Source organism: Sardina pilchardus, chromosome 19, assembly GCF_963854185.1.
Source record: "Sardina pilchardus chromosome 19, fSarPil1.1, whole genome shotgun sequence".
Classification (NCBI taxonomy): Eukaryota; Metazoa; Chordata; class Actinopteri; order Clupeiformes; family Clupeidae; genus Sardina; species Sardina pilchardus.
In genome coordinates, this window is record NC_085012.1 from 21,586,025 (window position 1) to 21,607,099 (window position 21,075).

General features: G+C 43.3%; 2 long non-coding RNA genes across 4 annotated transcripts; one reads left to right on the forward strand and one right to left on the reverse strand.

Moving 5' to 3' along the window:
- The first annotated feature begins 4,828 nt into the window (after positions 1-4,828).
- Positions 4,829-5,644, forward strand: LOC134065657 (uncharacterized). The gene is made up of 3 exons (XR_009936318.1): positions 4,829-4,959; positions 5,086-5,210; positions 5,303-5,644. It is a non-coding gene; the product is annotated as an uncharacterized LOC134065657 (long non-coding RNA).
- Positions 5,645-17,541: 11,897 nt separating this feature from the next.
- Positions 17,542-20,949, reverse strand: LOC134066218 (uncharacterized). 3 transcript variants are annotated; one of them, XR_009936393.1, is made up of 7 exons: positions 20,692-20,949; positions 20,021-20,172; positions 19,786-19,911; positions 18,559-19,677; positions 18,352-18,395; positions 18,069-18,161; positions 17,542-17,586 (listed from the first exon to the last, which is right to left on the reverse strand). It is a non-coding gene; the product is annotated as an uncharacterized LOC134066218 (long non-coding RNA). The 3 variants fall into 3 exon arrangements; XR_009936394.1 differs by having other exon boundaries at positions 17,548-18,161; positions 18,559-18,693; positions 19,332-19,677; XR_009936392.1 differs by having other exon boundaries at positions 17,548-18,161.
- Between the last annotated feature and the right edge of the window lie 126 nt (positions 20,950-21,075).

Below are 21,075 nucleotides of genomic sequence, written 5' to 3' on the forward strand. Positions count from 1 at the left end.
GGTGACCTCAGAATATGTACAGACTTTCGCTGGCTGAATGCTAAGACTGTGAAGGATGCACATCCCTTGCCACATCAGTCTGACTGTCTCGCTGCCCTTGGTGGAAACGCACTGTTCAGCACCATGGATTTAACATCTGGCTTTTACAACATCCCCCTCCATGAGTCTGACAGGAAGTACACAGCCTTCACCACTCCGCTTGGGCTGTATGAGTACAACAGGCTCCCTCAAGGCCTGTGCAACAGTCCTGCGTCATTCATGCGTATGATGTTGAGCATCTTTGGCGACCTCAATTTCTCTACGCTTCTGTGCTATCTTGATGACCTCCTTGTCTTTGCTCCATCTGAGACTGAGGCTCTGTGGCGTCTTGAGGTCGTCTTCACCAGATTGAGAGCACACAACCTAAAGCTCTCTCAGAAGAAATGCCATTTCTTGCGCAAGTCTGTGAAGTTTCTTGGGCACATTGTTAACGTGGGTGGCGTATCTGTTGATCAGGAAAAAGTTGATGTCATCTCTAGCTTCACCAAACAGGACCTCATGATGGAGGACGGCTGCACGCCTTCTCAGAAGAGAGTTCGCTCCTTCTTGGGAATGGTGATGTACTATCAGCACTTCATCCCCGGCTGTTCGTCCATTGCCAAGCCACTGTTTGCACTGACTGCTGGCCAGAAGCGTAGAGGTAGGCATGACAGGAAGCTCAGGAGACCTGGCACCTACCGTGAGCTGACTCCAGGGGACTGGACTCTAGCCTGTGAGACAGCTTTTAAAGACCTCAAGACATCACTGATGACCAGTGTAGTTTTGGCTCATCCGGACTTCAACAAACCATTTGTCCTGTGCACAGACGCGTCCCTCGATGGCTTAGGAGCTGTTTTATCCCAGGTTCAAGATGGTGAAGTGAGAGCCAGACCCATAGCATTTGCCAGCAAATCCCTCAGTCGGAGCCAAGCCAACTATCCAGCACATAGGCTTGAGTTCTTGGCTTTGAAGTGGGCCGTGTGTGACAAGTTTAGTCACTGGCTCAAGGGTCACACTTTCACCGTTTGGACAGACAACAACCCACTCACATACATTCTGACCAAGCCCAAGTTAGACGCATGTGAGCAGCGGTGGGTTTCCAAGCTGGCCCCTTATACCTTTGACATTAAGCATGTCCCTGGGACGAAGAACGTGGTGGCTGATGCTCTGAGTCGTGACCCCTTCGCGAAGCCTGTCAGCCAGCGTCTCCTGTCTGAGTTATACACGGATCTGTTGCAGCAAGCCTCTGACGTGGATAACAGTTGTGTTCAGGATGTCTTTCGTCTCACTTGTCATCCTCAGGCCATGACGGACACCTCTCTCAGTACTGTGCAACCCCTATCCATGTCAGGTGATGACGTGTCTGCTGCTTTGGACACACAGGATGTCTGGGACCGTGGAGCTCAGCAGAGGGCCGTTTCCCTTGGCGATCATCTAGAGAGCTTGGGCGATGGTGGTCAAGACACGCTCCACACATGGTCAACAGATGAGCTGAAGTCTCACCAGCTTCAGGATGCTGCCATTGCGAGAGTGATTTTCTTTGTTGATCGGAAACTGAGACCATCGAGGCGTGAACGTGCCCATGAAAACCACCTGACCTTGAAGTTGCTGAGGCAGTGGCAGAGGTTCCAGCTGAAGGATGGGATTCTGTACCGAGTTTTCAAAGATCCGCTCACCAACATCAAGAGGTTCCAGTATGTCGTGCCTGACTCTCTGAAGAGCGATGCCTTGACTGGTGTTCATGATCTGGCTGGTCACCAGGGTCAACCCCGCACCCTCTCCCTTGCCCGGCAGAGATTCTTCTGGTATGACATGGAGAAAGATGTCAGGAACCATGTCAAGACCTGCATGAGGTGTGTTCTCAGCAAAACCCCTGAGCCAGCTGCCAGAGCTCCCCTGCAGAGCATCGAAACATCTGCCCCCCTGGAGCTTGTTTGTATCGATTTCTGGTCAGCTGAGGACAAGAACAACAAGTCCGTGGACGTCCTGGTCGTCACCGACCACTTCACCAAAATGGCCCATGCATTTCCCTGTCAGGACCAGACTGCTAAGAAGGTCGCAAAGATGCTCTGGGATAACTTCTTTTGTGTCTACGGCTTTCCCACCCGCCTACACTCTGACCAGGGAGCATCTTTTGAGAGTGACCTCATCGCTGAGCTTACGGAGTTAGCTGGCATCCACAAGTCTCACACGTCCCCTTACCATCCGATGGGCAACGGTGGTACAGAAAGATTCAACCGGACGTTGGGGAACATGCTGAGATCCCTGCCTTTACAATCAAAACAGAAGTGGCCCCAGATGGTTCGCACCATGACGTTTGTGTACAATTGCACAGTGCATGAAACAACTGGGTTTGCGCCATTCTATTTGATGTTTGGTAGGGTGCCGAGACTGCCTGTTGACCTTATGTTCAGGAATGTGAGCCATGATGAACGGATTGCAGACTACCACATTTATGTGAAGTCCCTGGCCTCCGACCTCCAGTCAGCCATGGTAGTCGCTCAGAGGAACTCGAGACTTGAGCAAGGGCACCAGGCTGACCAGTACAACAAAAGAGTGAAGGGGCTGGCGCTCTCCATCGGTGACCGTGTTCTCGTAGCCAACAAAGGGTGCAGAGGGAAGCGTAAGCTTGCTGACAGATGGGAGCATGATGTTCACACTGTTGTGGCCTTGAAGCCTAGTCTCCACATCTACAAAGTCCAGGACAGCGAGGGTAACACTAGAGTGCTTCACAGAAACCTCCTGCTTCCTGTCAACTTTTTGCCGCTCAGTGTCTCTCCAGGCGACGCCACCTCGAGCCAAGTAGCAGGATGTGACTTTTCGGATGAGTCTGTCTCTGAAGCCTGCCTGTCGAACCTCTCCTCTGAGGATGCCCTGCCCCCTGCTGACGCTGACCTGTCACGCCAGGATGGCTCTTTTGAGGACCGCACCTCTTCCTGGGTCGCTGAACAGTCTGCCGTCCAAAGTGTTTTTGATGTGGCCTCTGATGCGACTGTTCCTGGTTGCCTCCATTCAGATGTGGCCTGTGATGTGGCTGTTCCTGGTTGCCCCCATTCAGATGTGGCCTGTGATGTGGCTGTTCCTGGTTGCCCCCATTCAGATGTGGCTTCTGATGTGGCTGTTCTCGGGTCCCTCCATTCAGATGTGCCTCTTGGAGACGTCCCAGATGCCTCTGCTGGTGCTGTGGTTGACACTGGCAATGTTGCAGAACATGTCACATTCACTGCCCCTCCTAACTCCCCGCACTACACTGTCACTCACCATACTGACCATGTACCTCCCCTTCCTACTTCTCGGTTTGGTAGAGCCATTAGGCCTGTATGTAGATTGATAGAATCTATGGCTCAGTTGCACAGTATTCTGGGTGGGGACGAGGCTATAGGTCATGTTATTCATGTGTAGTCAGCTGAGTGGGGTTATTTCCAGTTTGCCCTACAGCATTTGCTGTCATTCATGGCTGTAGTTCCTCTGCGAAATAGTAATGTTTTCCTGGTGTGCATAGTGTCTGCCAAAGTTGTTGCTTACCTGTCAAGATATACTGTTAGTTTAGCCATACTGTTGAGGTGTATATGGCACCTCTTCTACCCAGTGGATGTTCTGGGACTTGATCACCCCAGTTCACGTCTGACCTTTCTAGGTAGCTGCCATGCTGGTGTTTGTATCGGCTGTTTTGTTTTCTCTCTCTCTTGGATGGGTTTGTTATCTTTGTGTAATTCTAGAGGGGTGAGTGTAACAGGTCACAAATGTATTACTCAAGTGTTTATAATTACACAAATATGTTTTATTTTGACACACTAAATATGTACATAGTCTTCTTCTTCTTCTTCTGGGTGTTTATTGAGCTTCCTGCTCCTTCCTGTATCTCCTACTGATATTTCCTTTTTCCTTATTTTTATGTCCCTCCCCCCCTTCACCTCTTCCCTGTTTCTGTTACCCTTGGGAAGAGGTATGCTTATGTCTAATTCATTCTTCTAAATCTAATCTTTATCCTCTTACTACATTGCCATCCACCACTTTCAAAACTATAATCTAGCATATTGCTTCTTTGTGTACGTTTCCCTATATGTATTGTAGCAGTAACTTGTCTGGTTTAATGTATTTTGTAATATTATAGAGTCACATGGTGTAAAATAAGCCTGTGGCTAACTAACTGGTTATTACCATATTACAAGCATGTAGCTAACGAGCTAATTATTACTGTACATTACATGGGTTAGCGATTGACAGCTAACAGTTAGCATCGCTATTTAGCATTGTTGTTTGTTGCTTTTTATAGGAGTTGGGAAAGGAGCCTAAGCCCAAACTGTGTGCTGTTTGCATATTTTGCAGGTGTGTCATTATTTTTTCCATTAATTTATCGTGTTTATCGTGTTCTATGTTTATCCTGTGTGGTCCTGACGTTAGCTATTTTTACGTTTATGCTAGCTCCCGCTAGCTAGCGAGCTAACTAGCTAGCTCACTGTATTCCAATGGGAGGCTAGGCTAAGCCAGGCTGGGTTTTTTTTTTGCTTACTTGTTAAAATGAATTTCTAATTCCTAACGAATTGTTTAAGGGGATTTATGACGTTTATTTGTTGGGTTACCTGTGTGTAAGCCCTGTTTCTGTTACCCTTGGGAAGAGGAGTTGGGAAAGGAGCCTAAGCCCAAACTGTGTGCTGTTTGCATATTTTGCAGTGAATAAAGCAAGCCCGCGAAATCGTCGTCCTGTGTCGCGTCAGTCACTACTCTACAACCCAATCACAACGCAGAGAGTAATTCCACCGGTCACATAAGCAACATGTATTTAACCTTTTATATTTATATATTTGACAGTCTATCTCCATTGTGGCTTTTGAGTATTCTCAACCGTCATCCCTTAATTCATTGGACTGGCAGGAGACGGTCATCATTCCAGATAGCCCTTCCAGAAAACACCAGAGGCTGGATGCAAAGGCTAAGCAAGTAAGGGTTGACACACATATATCAATGCTTTGTTGTGAAACATCTGATCCTTCTCTTGTATTAATTCATTTGACATGAAAACTAAAACTCTTTATCCATCTTAATTGAAACCTCTGTTGTTTACAGCTTGGGACAGTGATCTGGCATTAATTTTACTGCTGCTGCATCTAAATCCACCGACAGCGCAGGGTCGGAGGAGACTGGGAAAAGTGGCGGCCTCCCAAGCAGAAAAAAATCTTGTTTTCAAGAAGGTTTGTATGTTACTTCTTTGTGACAAGACGTTTTTGATGTTTTTATAGCCACATAAATGTAATTGCCACTCCATGTGTATTTGTCTTCTCAGAGTGAAACAAGCATCTAGGAACATCTAGATGCATTCAGGACCAGCACTCAGCCCTGACCAGCACTCAGACTGAAGAAGAGTGAGCTCCACCAAATCCTTGACCAGAACGCCATACCATGCAGGTCCACCTCGTCCCTTGGTGCCTTCAATGAACTCTTCAGGGCACATTTTGTCTTTGGTACTTAGTACAAGCCGATGCGGCACAACATGTATGTATTTACCCAGATTACAGTGTACATTGATGTTCCTCATGTAGCTGATATTAGGGCAAGAGTGCACTGCCATGTCATACAAACCTAATGTTGTTTTAATGTGACTTTTGAATCAATGAGATGTGTACATATCTTGGAGTTGAGAAGCTAAAAATAAAGTTTTAAAAGTATTATGTGATTGTCATTTTTTACCCACTTCATGGTTGGTTTGGATTTGGATTGTTTGGATAAATGTGTCTGCCAAATGTGTTTTATTTGATACAGGTATTTCATTTACTGAAGTAAAATAAGAGGAAAAACAACAATAAATTAAGAGAACAAAACGGTTTACACTAAGGGGAGTAGTTTAGCTTTAACACCAAAGTAGAGAGGAAACAACACCAATAGTGTTAATTAACCATTGGTGTTAAGTTTAGTTTACACTTGTCAGTGAATACAGTAACACAATAAGTGTTATTTTTCAACACCAATAGTGTTAAATATACACTTGAAAATTAACACTGTGCTTAGAGTACTTTTAACACTATTTTGGAATGGGACCATATGTTATCTTTAGCGGTGTTAAACTTAACTCTCTAGGAGTTAAATTAACACTGGAAAATTTACTGTGTACCGGACGTGTCCGTTCCACCTCTTTCAATCCGATCCAAATTTCAATCCGATCGGCGATTTTCATTCCGATTGTCTTGTTTACATGAATGAATTTCATTCCGATTGGGCCTGAATCGGATTAGAAAGGGTGCATGTAAACGTAGCTAGTGAAATGCAATTCATATCTAACCAGAAGTGCAAAAAAAAGTGCAATATGATGTACCAAGTATAGGCTGGTGGTGCATAAACAATACAAAATATACAGTATAGTGCAGTGTAGACAATGGTGGAATGGTTTCGGAATATAAATTCACTATAAATAGTGAAAATATAAATCATTGCCAAAAGTATTTTGCTCACCTGCCTTGACTCGCATATGAACTTCAGTCACATCCAATTCTAAATCCATAGAGTTTAATATGACATCGGTCCACGCTTTGCAGCTATATAGCAGCTTCAACTCCTGGGAAGGCTTTCCACATGGTTTAGTGTTTAGAATTTAGAATTTAGTTTATTAGAATTTTTGACCATTCTTTCAGAAGCGTATTTGTGAGGTCACACACATGTTGGACGAGGAGACTGACTCTCAGTCTCCGCTCTAATTCATCCTGAAGGTGTTCTATCTGGTTGAGGTCAGGAGTCGGTGTAGGTCAGTCAAGTTAATTCACACCAAACTTTGTCATCCATATCTTTATGGACTTTGCTTTATGCACTGGCGCACAGTCATGTTGGAACAGGAAGGGGCCAACCCCAAACTGTTCCCACAATGTCGGGAGCAAAATCTCTTGGTTATCGCTGAAGCATTCAGAGTTCCTTTCACTGGAACTAAGGGAGCAAGCCCAGCTTGGTGACACCACACCCATTACATCATCATCCTGCAAACCACAACTATATCAGATCAAATATGACCACCGCACAGTCCACATTCTCTCTTCAAAAATAAATCACTCTTGTCAATGTGTTTCCATCTCCTACTCCATCCCCTGCTGCTGGGTGTGTGTATGTTCACGTGTGTGTGTGTGTGTGTGTGTGTGAGTATGTGCATGTTTGTGTATGGGGGAGGGGGGCTTCGCTGTGCGGCAGTCTTAATAAACAAAAGTTGGTGTTAAAGCCATAAAGAAGCCATATTGTTCACTTCCTTTTTTTTTTGTATGGCCTCATTTTTGCATGGTCTCACATGGTCCTGGTTTCTAACTACTGTACTTTGCATGACTGATGGATATATATTTTTCCAGGAACTACAGAAGCTATTACATTTTTAAAAAACCTTTGGCAACACTGATAGGTGTGTGATTATCTCTAGTGTTCTTGCAAAGGCTTATGGGTACTCACTGAAAGGGTGTACTGTACGATACGAAGAAGACTTGCATCTTGCTCTGCGCCACATTGCACCAGTGTTATCTGTTTCTGCCCACTGAGAAAGGAATCAAGGAGAGCATTTTGATGTGGCAGTTTGCTGTTAGGCTGCTGAGTATTCAGCGTCACAGGGGAGCTACACCAGATGCGTAACTGAAGCGTTCCGTTCGCAACGCGTAAAATCCATTTTAGAAGATGGGTCTATTTTTTTTCGAATGTACGCGCCACTGTCGCGTCTGGTGTAGCTACTTCCATTGACTACAGCGATAATTAACTGCTGCGACCGGCTGCAACGTACGCGTCGTGAACGGAACGCTTCAGTTACGCATCTGGTGTAGCTCCCCTGTTAGTCTCGCCAGCCTAACCTAGCAACTCATCAACATCAAACTGTTCAGCCCTTGTCATGTTGCTGACATCTACTGTAGTTACTGTGGACTACATAACAAAAGAACAGTGAATGTAATGTTACTGTACGAACCAAATTATTTTGGTGAATTTATCTGTGAAATAAGAACAGCATACTTAATTTACATTATGAATTATAGAATTGTGGTTTTAAGTTATCTTACCTGTACGTACTTACTGTTACCTGTCATATGATACAGTAGTTGACGTACTGTACCTGTGGCACGAAGCAGGTGGTTTTAATTAGGCCACTCACAAAATGTTCAGTGTGTATAGCATGACGGTCAATCGCAATGCAAACAAAATTAGGTGCTTTCGTTATAGTTTTTTTTTTTTTCATCTTTTCTCCATACTTGAAAGTCAACCCGATTGTTTGAATAAATTCACACCAACTAATTTACTTCAACTCTCCATGCGTGCTTCATATGGATTGTGTCTTGGGAACCCTTGTCATCAACCTCACATGGCAAGTTTTGGTGGATTCGCCACTTCAGTTACTCAATAATGAATATAACTCATTAACTGATTAAACACATTAAGAAGTTGCTCAGTACAGATGTGAATCAATGTTGTAATCTTAAACTTTATTGTAAGTGGTATTGCAGCTGCCTCAGTAGCCGCAACATAAAATGGATAACAGAGTTTTTTATGAATAGAATAATGTTATTGCAATAAATGAATGTTTTAGGGTTAAATACTGAAGCAACAAACAGGAGTTCATGGTGTCCTGAGCCCCTGTCTTATACCTTTTGTGGCTAATCTCAGGTGTGGAAATATAGTTGATTTCATGCAAGACTAAGAGGCTGTTGCAGTGCCACTGCCAGTAGGGGTACAAAGGGGCCTGACACGGTACCGAAATATCTCCACTCCACAGTGGAGAAAGTGAAACTCACTTTCAGCTTTCACTTTCATTTTGACTTATCTATGTCTCATCACACAGGAATGCTGATTTTCCACTGACTCACAGATTTTAGGTAGAGCTATGCACTAAGTGCACAGGCGAAGGAACAACCTGCTCTACAGTAGGCCTACCTAGTAGTGATGCGCGGGTGGGCTTTTTTTAAAACCCGCCCCAACCCGACTTTTCAGGAGATCCAAACCGCCCCGCCCAATCCGCAAAAATATGTTCGAATTGTGACCCAAATCCGACCCGACCCGCGGAAAGGAAAAAACGCATTTAACGTCTTTCCTAGCCTAATTAGCCCACATGAGGACAACAGCGGGTTACAATGATCGGTCATTTTGACAATCTGCGCTCCTCCACACCATTCATAATCTGCAGCCTAGACATAGCTAGTGTTAAATCTCATCTTCATAACAAGTTTCCATTCATATTTCCCCTTGCAACTTCATAGGCTAGCCTACTTTTGCGTTTAACACTGCCAAGCATTTAACAAGCACAGCTGTTTATTCGTGTAGCCTATGACAGAAGCGAGGTGTTCTCGCATTGTGCACAACCTTCGATATCCCAGATCATTAGGCTCCATGTCCATGAAGTAGCGAATGCGCGATTGACTTTTTCAGTCAGTCACGCATGGCGCAATTGGGTGCTGAATTTAGGAGAAATGATGTTTTGCGCTCGACCACACCTCCTGTATTGCAGGCGCATCGCCACCTAATATGTCGGAAGTTAACAAGTGAGAAATGTGCATTTTTACTTTTTTGACCCGACCCACCCGCAATATTTAGAAAAAACTATTAGGCCTACCCAAATCCGCCCGACCCGCGGGTAAACCCGCGGATATCCGCGGGTAATGGGCTGAACCGCGCATCACTACTACCTAGAATCTGTCAGTCAGTGATACATCATTTCTGCTCAGGAAAAGCTCTTGGATCATTCTGAGTGTGGTCTGAAAAACGGATTAATGACAAAAGATGCAGTAGATTTGGTTTAATATTGATTGATTTTCATGCTCTCATAGAAATGCATAGATAATCAAAACAAATCCTGGTAAGGTAAAGGTGAGAAAAGTCTGAGCTATTGCCCAACAGTCATCCTCTGCAAACCATTTCAATGTCAGTCTCCTGTGTCAGTGACCTTAAATCACCAACATGTAATCATGTGAACATTTTATTGGGAGAAATCTTCTCAAGGCATTCCTTCTATATCTTGTATACAAGAATGTGAGGTCCCAATGACCTTGACTATTCATCTGTGACATCCTTTTCTCTATTCAGTGTATCCTTGGGTCCAAGTAAAAGGCTAACCTACCAAATATGAAGAAATTCCCTCAAGGTGGATAGGGCTTAAGGGCATGAACGATGTTCTTAAATCATTTTAATGAAAAGCATTTTAACAGAACAGAATAGTTACAAGGCACAACAGAAGTGACCTTTAATAAGCAGACACCGGGGTATTTCAGAGGCCATCACATAAGGCTCTGGTGAGCAAGGCTCTCTACTGCCATCTGCTGGCAGAAGTGCAATACACCAAGTCACAGTGACCTTGACCTTTGACCACCGACATGTACTCAGTCACCCCATCACCACCAGCATCTCTCTCTCTCTCCTTTACACACACACACACACACACACACACACACACACACACACACACACACACACATATGTGCACACACTGCACTCTGACTATTCAGTGTTTTGGATGTGACACTTAGACATATATACAACAATCAATTGCTCGTACACTGATACTCAGTCATGTTGGAACAGGAAGGGGCTATCCCCGAGGCCCCTTAGTTCCAGTGAAAGCAATGTTCAATACTTCAGCATATAACCAAGAGATTTTGAACAATTTCATGCCAACTTTGTGGGAACAGTTTGGGGATGACCCCTTCCTGTTCCAACATGACCACAAAGAAAGGTCCATAAAGTCATGGATGACAGAATTTGGTGTGGATGAACTTGACTGGCCTGCACAGAGTCCTGACTTCAACCCAATAGAATACCTTTGGGATGAATTAGAGCCAGAATGGAGAGCCAGTCTCCTAGTCCAACATCAGTGTGTGACCTCACAAATGCGCTTCTGGAAGAAAAATTCCCATAAACACTCCTAAACATTTGTGGAAAGCCTTCCCAGAAGAATTGAAGCTATTATAGCTGCAAAGGATGGACCAACATCATATTATTAAACCCTATAGACTAAGAATGAGATGTCACTTAAGTTCATATGCAAGTCAAGTGAAAGAGGAGACACAGCTATATATACAGAGATGCCAAGCATGCACTTGACTATGACCCATGAATGGGTCAAAGGAATCATGTTATGAAAAGAGATGAAGTGACAGTAAAATAATAACTTACAAGTCAGTGAATTAAGAACTTTTACAGCATCCTCTATAGCTACATCAAAGACAGAGAAAAATGTGTTGTCGTCAGACACTGTCTTCAGCCATCTCCACGTCATCATAGAGGACTTCATCTTTACTCTGCTGACCCTCTCTTCTCTCACGTCCAGAGGTCTGCTCTCCTTTTCTGCTCCTCAGCTTGAACCAGATCACAGCAGCGACCAGCCCCAGCAGCACACAGCCAATCAGTGGGGCGTACAGTCTGTAGAAAAGAGAGTGCACCCCAAACGGATCCCTGTACGCAAGGTGGATGCTTCCCTCAGAGCAAGCCAAGAAGCTAAAATTCACCCGTCCATAAATTCTCCATGTGTACACTCCACTGCCCTCTGCTGTGAGGTTGGCTATGATCAGAGGTTGATTAGCACTTATATCTGATGCTATCACTCGGCCTTTTAGATCCTCAGGCAAAATGACTCGGTCTTGTTTTAAAGAGTCTAGAATCAGAATCTGTGGTTCCAGAACTTTCTGACGGTGCCACTGTATCCCCACCACATGAGAAAGGTTCAAGTGTGGAGTAACTTCCAGCCGGACACTTTCAGCGTGAGAAAACTCCATGTCCAAGTGGGAGACTTCGGTGCAAAGAAAGAGGATCATGTCTTTTATTGTGTCACGCCCCTTACATCTATACCCCCCAGAGTGTTGTTGACACATAGAGGGAATGATGAGGGAGTAGTCCCCAGTCTGGCTGCTGTTTAGCATGTACATCACTTCCTGTTGGTGGGTGTGGTTAATGGTAAGCAAAACATCCCCAGCGTAAGTGTACCAGTGTATTTGGTCAGGGGACTCTCTTTTTGAAATACAAGGAAGAGTCACTTTCTCCTTATCATGAGCAAAGACAAGTTCAGGAGATACGATCAGTTTCGTTTTGCTATATCTTTGGCATTGAGCTCCTCTCCATACCGTACAATAGAACGCAATATCGTTGTCAGCATGTGTCAACCCAGACAGTGTGATCTGAAAGTTGTTGAGATCAACCAGCAGTCTGCCCCTCAGATCGTCCACGAGTGGCTCCAGTGAGGAGTTAGTGTCCAAGACCTTGACCAGAATATCCTCAAGAAACTTGTCCTTAACTCGGTACAGCTGTAGGCTACTGCCATTTCCCTTAGAATCCAGCCTACACAGTATGTCACTGTTGTTATACGTGACATATCCCCTAGACGGCTCATCATCGTATTCTGCACAAACAGTGAGACGGTAGCTGCTCTGTTCTGTGATGTTCATGCACTGACAGGGACCCTCAGAGAACATTGTGGCCTGATAGGACCTTGACAGGACCACTAATGAGGCTATGAAGAATTTGGGTGAGGGAGAGCCTCCCCAGTGCCCTGTGTGTATGTGTGTTCTTATTCTCTCACACACACACACACACACACACACACACACACACACACACACACACACACACACACACACACACACACACACACACACACACACACACACACACACACACACACACACACACACACACACACACGTATTCACAGAGGCTCACAGTGTCTCACACACACACGCACACATAAATGCACGCGTGCATGCAGAGAGGTGCACACGCATGCATAGAACCACAAACTCAAACAGAACCATGCACACGCACACACACACACACACACACACACACACACGTATTCACAGAGGCTCACAGTGTCTCACACACACACGCACACATAAATGCACGCATACATGCATGCAGAGAGGTGCACACGCATGCATAGAACCACAAACTCAAACAGAACCATGCACACACACACGCACGCGCACACACACACACACACACACACACACACACACACACACACACACACACACACACACACACACACACACACACACACACATATATATATACTGTACACCACGGATGGAAATTAGGACATGCCACCAGCCAAATGCAGGTGAATTTGTGCACTGGCGGTTGAATTTGGTCAACTTACCAGCCACTGTGGTGTGTAATTAGATAGAGCTAAGATACCACAAATGCACAGTCAGAATTTTCATAGGCCCTGGTGATTAAAAATAAGAAAGTGTCTTGTAGGGATCATGTGATCAGAAGCCTATAAGGGCAAGTTGAAGTTAGCCGCCGTCTCCCCTCTTCACATTTTGACTCTAAAATAGGCACACAATGTGCGTCCCTATTCCCACCCATTCTTTTCTGTTGAACTACTCAAGAAGTACTCATCACACAGATGTAACATGAAAGAGCCTTTTCTTAGCTCAACAGTGCATTCTACAGTAGCTACTATTTGCTGTGATAAACAGCACGACTCAATTCGTCGTTTTACTTAATTAAGCCGTGCTATGCGATGGAGAAAATGAAATTTCTACATGCAGGTCTCTAACTTTGGGCTTTAAGTTTACAATGTGTTTCAGTTATTTAATAAATGATTTCACAGGCAAAATACAGAATAAATGTTAAATACATCTAATATATCTGTAAATATTGAAATCAGACGATTTATAGCTCTATGTAGGTGAATATGTCATGTTTCATGTTTTTATAATGTTTCATAAAGTATCTATCTATCTATCTATCTATCTATCATTCAGTGATACAGGTCCGCTGTGAATAGGCTAAACTCAACTCATATAATTTCTACTGTATGTAGCCTACTACTGTACGTAGACCAAGTGACCTTGACCCTAAAATTATGAAATTCCGGGCCTGCTCAGTGGCATGAAGGATGTTTAAAATGTTTTTAATGAAAAGTGTTTTCAAAGTACATAGTACTAACAAGGCACAACCGAAGTGTTAAGCTAGAACCCTGAATAAGCAGAAGTCGGAATATTTACAGTATACAGGTGGGCTTCAGGCTCAGACTACTGATCACTTAACCTGATTACTGATGTCACCATCACATAAACCTCTGGTGATTAATGCTCTCTACTGTCACCATGGCCTTGACCTCTGACCACCAACATTTACTCAGTAAAAGCAGAGCCCATTTATGGAGAGCCGGTCCACTCGCTATTAACTCCATTGTACCTGCATTGTACCTGCAGTTCCTGTTGCAGTTCCACTAGGGGCGATCACGAGCAAGTGATCAAACAATGGGGGTCTATGGGGCTAGACAGCTAACTTGGTCTGTTTCACCTGATTGTCATTAAAAAATCGAAAATTGGATTTTAGTTTCTGCAAGCTGAATATGGGATATAGGTCGAAAGTTGAATGAACAATTTCTTAAGGCCCTTTGGTTTCTCATAGGCTTGGTCGTTGTTGCCCATAACACACTAGCACCCTGCTAATGAATGATGTCATTGACACGTTTGAAAGGCTTTTTAGAGCACTTAAGGGACTTCAAAAATCTAATACTCAGCCGTGTGTATTTTCCTTGACCCCCCTTTCACATGCAATATTCCGATTTCTACACAAAAAATTATATCCAGAGAAAAGTGGATTTTGGGAGAAACTCCATTCACCTCCATTCATTCTCCACTTGCTCGCGATCGCCCTCTAGTTGCAGTACCATGCAGAAGTATTCAGCGAGTGGTCGTTCTCCCCTTATTAGACATTCTCTGGTAAAAGTAACCATTTGTACCTAATCTAAAACAATTCCCTCATGGACTAGACCGTTAAACTACTGGACTGTACTGCGTTGGTCTGTGTAAGACACTTTAGACACCTTGTACATAAAACGTGTTCTACACAATCTAATAACACACACACAGACACATACACCCACACACCCAATCACACTGACAGCTACACAAAAGTAGTGCAGTCCACACACAGATGTACACAGACCACCACATATGCCCATACATATCAGTGTAAACATTAAAGGTTCTAGAATTTTCTGTGGACTTATGTCCACACATGTCAATATCAAGGTAGCTATGAAACTGACCACGGCGACGATTACTCCAGTTACGGCCTTGTCACATGAAGATAAAGTATCTTTCCCTTCTGCATGTTCTTCTGTGTTTGTTTCATATCTGGTGAGAATGAAAATGAGAAATTGTAAAAACTTGTAAAAACAAAACCTTACCAATGTGAAACTAATCATAAACAAGTTGGTGAAAAAGGCCACATGTGGCACGGGTAAGAGGATGAGAGCATAATAATAATAATTATAATAATAATATTAATAATAATCTGAGCAAAAACAATAGGGCCTTGCACCTATGGTGCAGCCGCTGCCTCAGCGGCCGCGACTCGGTGCTCGGGCCCTAATTATTTTATAAATGAATGCAAAAAGCAGTGGATATTTAAAGTAATCAATAGATGGCAGACTTACTGAGACCTGCAGGACCCATCTGAAAAGCTGCCATGCTCACAGGTCTCACATTCTGTATCAGAGGAGGCTGTACCTGTGTGTGCAAGTGTGTGTGCGTGCAAATGTGTGTTTAAATGAGTCACTTCATGGACTATCTATGAATAACAGATTTAGAAACCTCTGAACGTATATTTTCCAATTCCATGATTTGTTTTAAGAGCTGCTTTATAGAGTGTAGATATGTGTCACATACTTTAGCATTTTGGAGAATTAACACACCTCTCCTTAGGATATATTGTCCTGATAAGCACTTGGTGTGTTTCAGAGCTCCTCGGCAGCCATCTTTGATTGGGTCAGTACAGTAGTGACCTTCTAGAGGCTCACAGAGTGTGTCTGATGTTGGGCTACATGTCCTCCTGACCTTTAAGCCCGCTTCTGTTGGAAACACACTGACACACTTAAAAATCAAATGGTACAAAATACAAATCACATTTTCTCATTGACAACATACATGTTTTCACCCACTTGGGTCACAGACTGTACAGGCCGCACACTTTAGTAGACTATTGGGCTCATCAGTATACGTTGACGGGGGACAGGATGCACAGGCTGTTGAGGTGAACTCATCACAGTTTTTTTGCACACAGGATCCTGCAAAGAAACATAAACAGAATTCCCATAACATATTGCAGTTAATCATTGCAATACATATACTGTACTTCCATAATACTCTATATTGATGTATATTGCATTATATGTGCACCCACTTGACTGTTTTACAATACATATTTCAGAGCAGGAAATACCAAGCAACAAAAAATATTTAAATTGGAAAAATCACAGGAAACTACAGAGGACAGAGTGACACCACCGAACTGAAGGGCAGGATAGCTGTGAAGAGGGTGGGACAAATACAGAGGGAAGCAGGAGCGAGCAAAATACAAATACATTTAAATACATTTAAATACATTTAAAAAGTACCAGAATGAAAACAAAAGCTAGATATACAGAGACACTGTCAATCTGTTATTACTGTAACAGTGTTAAAGGGATATTCCGCCATTTTTGGAAATACGCTCATTTTCCACCTCCCTCTTAGCAACTTGCAAACGTACCATAGGCGCAGTGATATCGTACGCAGCATCTGAAAATAGTCCCCATAGACAACAAGCAGTAGTAGTGCCAGTAGTTTGCAAGTTGCCTTGATTATTACGCCAGATGAGAGTGTAGTTCCATGTCAAATCAGCCTAGAAAAACGCCAGGTTTCATTTTCAGTTGGTCTTATTGCACTTTCTAACTTGAGAGGAGACACGTTTTAAATGGGAAAATTACCAGAAATCTTAGTCACTTTTAAACATGAAGCTAGCAGGCGAGAAGCTAATGGTCTAAACCGATTCAATGATCTATGCTAGGCTGAAGCTAAAAGTTGTATCGCCAGACTCACAGAATGGCTGGATGAACGGGAGCAAGGTAAATATCGATTGTTTTGCTCGAGGGGAGGTGGAAAATGAGCGTATTTCCAAAAATGGCGGAATATCCCTTTAAGTAAGGGATAAAGTATAGAACAGGACCCTGACCCATCAGGGGTCTTGCTTTGTCCTGAAGACTTTATCCCGCTTATTAGACAGCTACTTGCCCAAACAAAATGATACATGAACGACATCATATGACTCTTTACATGCATTTGTTAGGTCTGCTGTTTTTATCATGGCTTTTGCTGAGAAACAAATAGTTCACAACACACGCTGAACTTAAATCAAACATTCTTTGGAACATAGCTGATCAACCGTCTGCTTCCACTGCAAGAAGTGAACGGACTACTTGTGGAGTGATATGAAAGATGTAAATAAGAAGGCGTACAAAACCTTTCCTTGGCAGTGGTCTGTTATTCTTAGCAACGGTCTGTTATCGAGGAATATCAGACCTCCGAATGTCGGGAAGGCCCATTCAAGTGAATGGAGCATTCTGCAACATTATGAAGAGCCGTTGAATAATATGACTTAGCTCAGATCCAAACGGACTCACCAGGCTTGCACAGAGGGCAGCATGTATGTTGGTTTGTGAGATACTCATCAGGGCGACAGTGGAGGTTGAATCCAGAACCAGTTGTGAAGAAGACTACTGAGATGAGGAAGATGAAGCCCAGCTTCCACATCAGGATGGATGAAGACCTGCTCAGGTATTACCACAATCTTCCCCTTATGTTCGGAACATGTTTGGGAGAGAACATTACAGTTAACAGGAGCTCCGCATCAACATTTCTCTTTCCCTCTTTCTCTCTCATTCTCTCTCTCTCTCTATCTCTCTCTCTCTCTCTCTCTCTCTCTCTCTCTCTCTCTCTCTCTCTTTTACATACACACACACACACACACACATTAGCATGCATGCACAACACTCCGAATCCTCATTGTTTTGGAGGCATTTCTATTTTTGCTGAGACACTAAACTTTCAATGAAGTGGGATTCTCTTACACACACACACACACACACACACGTGTGCACGCATGCATGAACGACACTCTTCAACTCTTCAATGTGTTGGAGTATTTTGAGATCTTAAGTTGACCTTTAATTGGACTTGGGCTAACACAAGAGGAAGGATAAAGCTGGTCAGAAACAGGTCAGATCTTATTTGAAACTATGTCTATGCTTAGATCTTAGAAAGGCTCTAGATACTTACTTATATGTGGACATCCCTGTTGATTTCCAGTGAATGTCCTTATGAACAAAAATACGTTTTCACCCAGCTCTACCAACGACGCTCCTACTGAATCTGAAAGTAAAAATAGCCATCCTCTCAGATTTCACGCCCGCTCTTCTCTTATTGGTAGAGGGGAGCCTAACAGGGGGTGGTGTTTCCTTCAGTCTTTCTTGCTTGACAGCAATGGGCTTTCCTGTTTGTTGACATTGCTGTCAACAAGTACCTGAAGACGTGCTTCAATTGTACCAAATGTTGTGCTTACCAAAAATCCTTCCCTCCTTATTTTGTGCAGCCACTGCATACAGTCTGGCATTTTTAGGAAAAAAATGGAAGCAAAAATCGCTTTTATAACAACTTGAAACCAAACAGAGTGGCACCGCAGTGCTCCTTAGCCAAACTCACTTAATTTCACTTAATTTCCACGTAATTAACATGTAATTTTCCTTAACTAAGACGAGTTCATACATACCTCTCACGTTTCAATGCGTGCACTCACTGGCTCTGGTGCGCGGCGCTACTTTGATAGCACTTAGCTAGCCCAGTTCATTCATTAGGATCCAAACAGAGATGAAGTTAGAAGCGACCAAACACCTCCATGTTTTCCCTATTAAAATACAGTTACACTAGTAGTCACACGGCCAAGTATGGTGATACAAAATAAAACGTGGTGCATTTCTAAGCAGGTAAGAGGGATAACTATATTGTGTGGCGGAATAACACTTGGGAGCACTTAGACTCGGCGCAGTAATATCCTCACCCCAAAGTGAAACTGCAAGTGCAAGAGTGATGATATTACTGCGCCGAGTCGAAGTGCTCATGCCATATACGGATCCGAGTGCCCAAGGAGACCCAGTTTCCCGCTTGCTTCCTGTCTCTCTCTCTACTGTCCTATAGGAATAAAGGCAAAAGGCCCCACAAAATATACTTTTAAAAAAGCCTACTGCAATTTTAATCTTTTGGATGAATCCATGTCTGGGACATCAGCCCATTGAGACTATGTTGATATTTAAACATAATCTGTAGAATATGAGCCTGCATTTTACCAACAAAAGACACAGATAAAAAAAAGTAACAAATAGAGTATCTTCAGGTCTAATACCAAGGATTTATTATGTTAAAACAGTGCTGAGTCTACCAAGGTAATTCACCTTGATCATGTCATGTTATCTGAATTTCTTTGGAAATTGAGATGAAGGCAATACATTTTGAATACATTTATATTTCTCAATTGATTTTAAATACCAGAATAAGGTACAGAGACAGTTTGACCCCAACAGTCCTAAGGGTGCAAAATAAATAAAAGGGTTAATTAACTCCATTTCCATACAAAAATACTATAACCATACTGTATACTATAACATTTCTGTAATCAGATCGCATAGACATTCACACACAGCTAGAGCACAACCAGGCCCAAACACTCTGGCGAAGCCGCAAAATACTAATACTAAGCAAAAGATCCCCAGTAAAACCAGTGCAACTATGACACCAACTGATAGTTTCTCCTCTTGTTTTATCCTGTCAGTGCCTTCTAGAGGTTCACAGAGTGTATCTGAGGTGGATTTGCATGGCTTCCTCTCTCTCAACCCTGCACCCAAGGAGAAAAATGAAGGTTCTTTATAATCTATCATAGTACTATTATAGACAGACGTTTTTACTAGATAATCTAAATTGCTTTCGGTTTATTTTTGCTTACCTTGATCACAAACTGTGCAGGGTCTGCATTGAAGATGCCCACTGTGTTCATCAGTGAAAGACGACGCAGGACAAGGCTCACATGTTGTACGGTTCAGTTCTGAACAGTGACTGACCACATAGAAGCCTGCAAGGGTTAACAGAGTATGTGATATCACCCGTCAACATTGTCTGGCTTTCTAAGTCACCATTTTTGCAAATTTTCTGAATGAAAGCAAAGCTTCAAAAGGACTCACCAGAGTCACACATGGGGCAGCATGTGCTCCGGTCTGTTAGATACTCATATTGACCACAGGGAGAGCAGAACACACAGGTTGCAGTGAGGAAGACCACTGAGGTAATGAAGACGGAACACAGCCTCTTCATCAGGGCAGAATTTTTCTGGTTGCTGAAAACATCACAGAAAAGTGTTATGAAAGAATTATGGCTTTCAGACGATGAATCTGTAAACACACACACAGACGCGCGCGCGCACACACACACACACACACACACACACATTCACACATAAAGATACATCAATACTCACACAATAGTAAGAAGGTAAGAATGTTTTTTGTTACTTAATTTTTAACTTTAACTTTCATACTGACTGAAAACAGCATGCTGACATTTTATACTTCCCTAATCAGAAAGTGAAACTGCCGGACATGTTTTCACAAACTCCCAGAACCCATTATTTCTATTGCAGAGCTTCATAGACACACACACACACACACACACACACACACACACACACACACACACACACACACACACACACACACACACACACAGTTTTCTGTTGCATATGTTTTAACCGAATACACATTACCATAACCATCAATAACACAATCAGAAAGTATAAGGGTATCAAAAAACTTCATTGTCGACCAGTTTAACTTGTAACATACTGATTTATACTCACATAATCATGGAGTGGTAACATCCCTGTGGGATTCATTTCAGAGAAACAAATTTGTATGGGCCTTTCCAGTCATAATCTTAGCAGCCAAGTCCAAATCAAGCCCCAAGTAAAGACAAAGAAGGGCAAGTCCAAGTCTCATCAAAGCCAAGTCAAGTCCTCGTCGCTTCTTTACCTCTCACTTCTGTTTTTATGTGAAATAGAAACTGCAGTAATTTTCCAAGAGAGGATCTGCGGCAGTGACTGTGACTATTGTCCTGCGTAGGCTCCTAGCAAGCGTAGCAGGACTAGGTTCATGCCCCTTTTTAGTTAGCTTGGCAGTGCCCTTCTGAGTGGTTCTGGGCAATTGGAGGTGAGCCAATCAGTACGTGGGAGCGGCTATAAAGT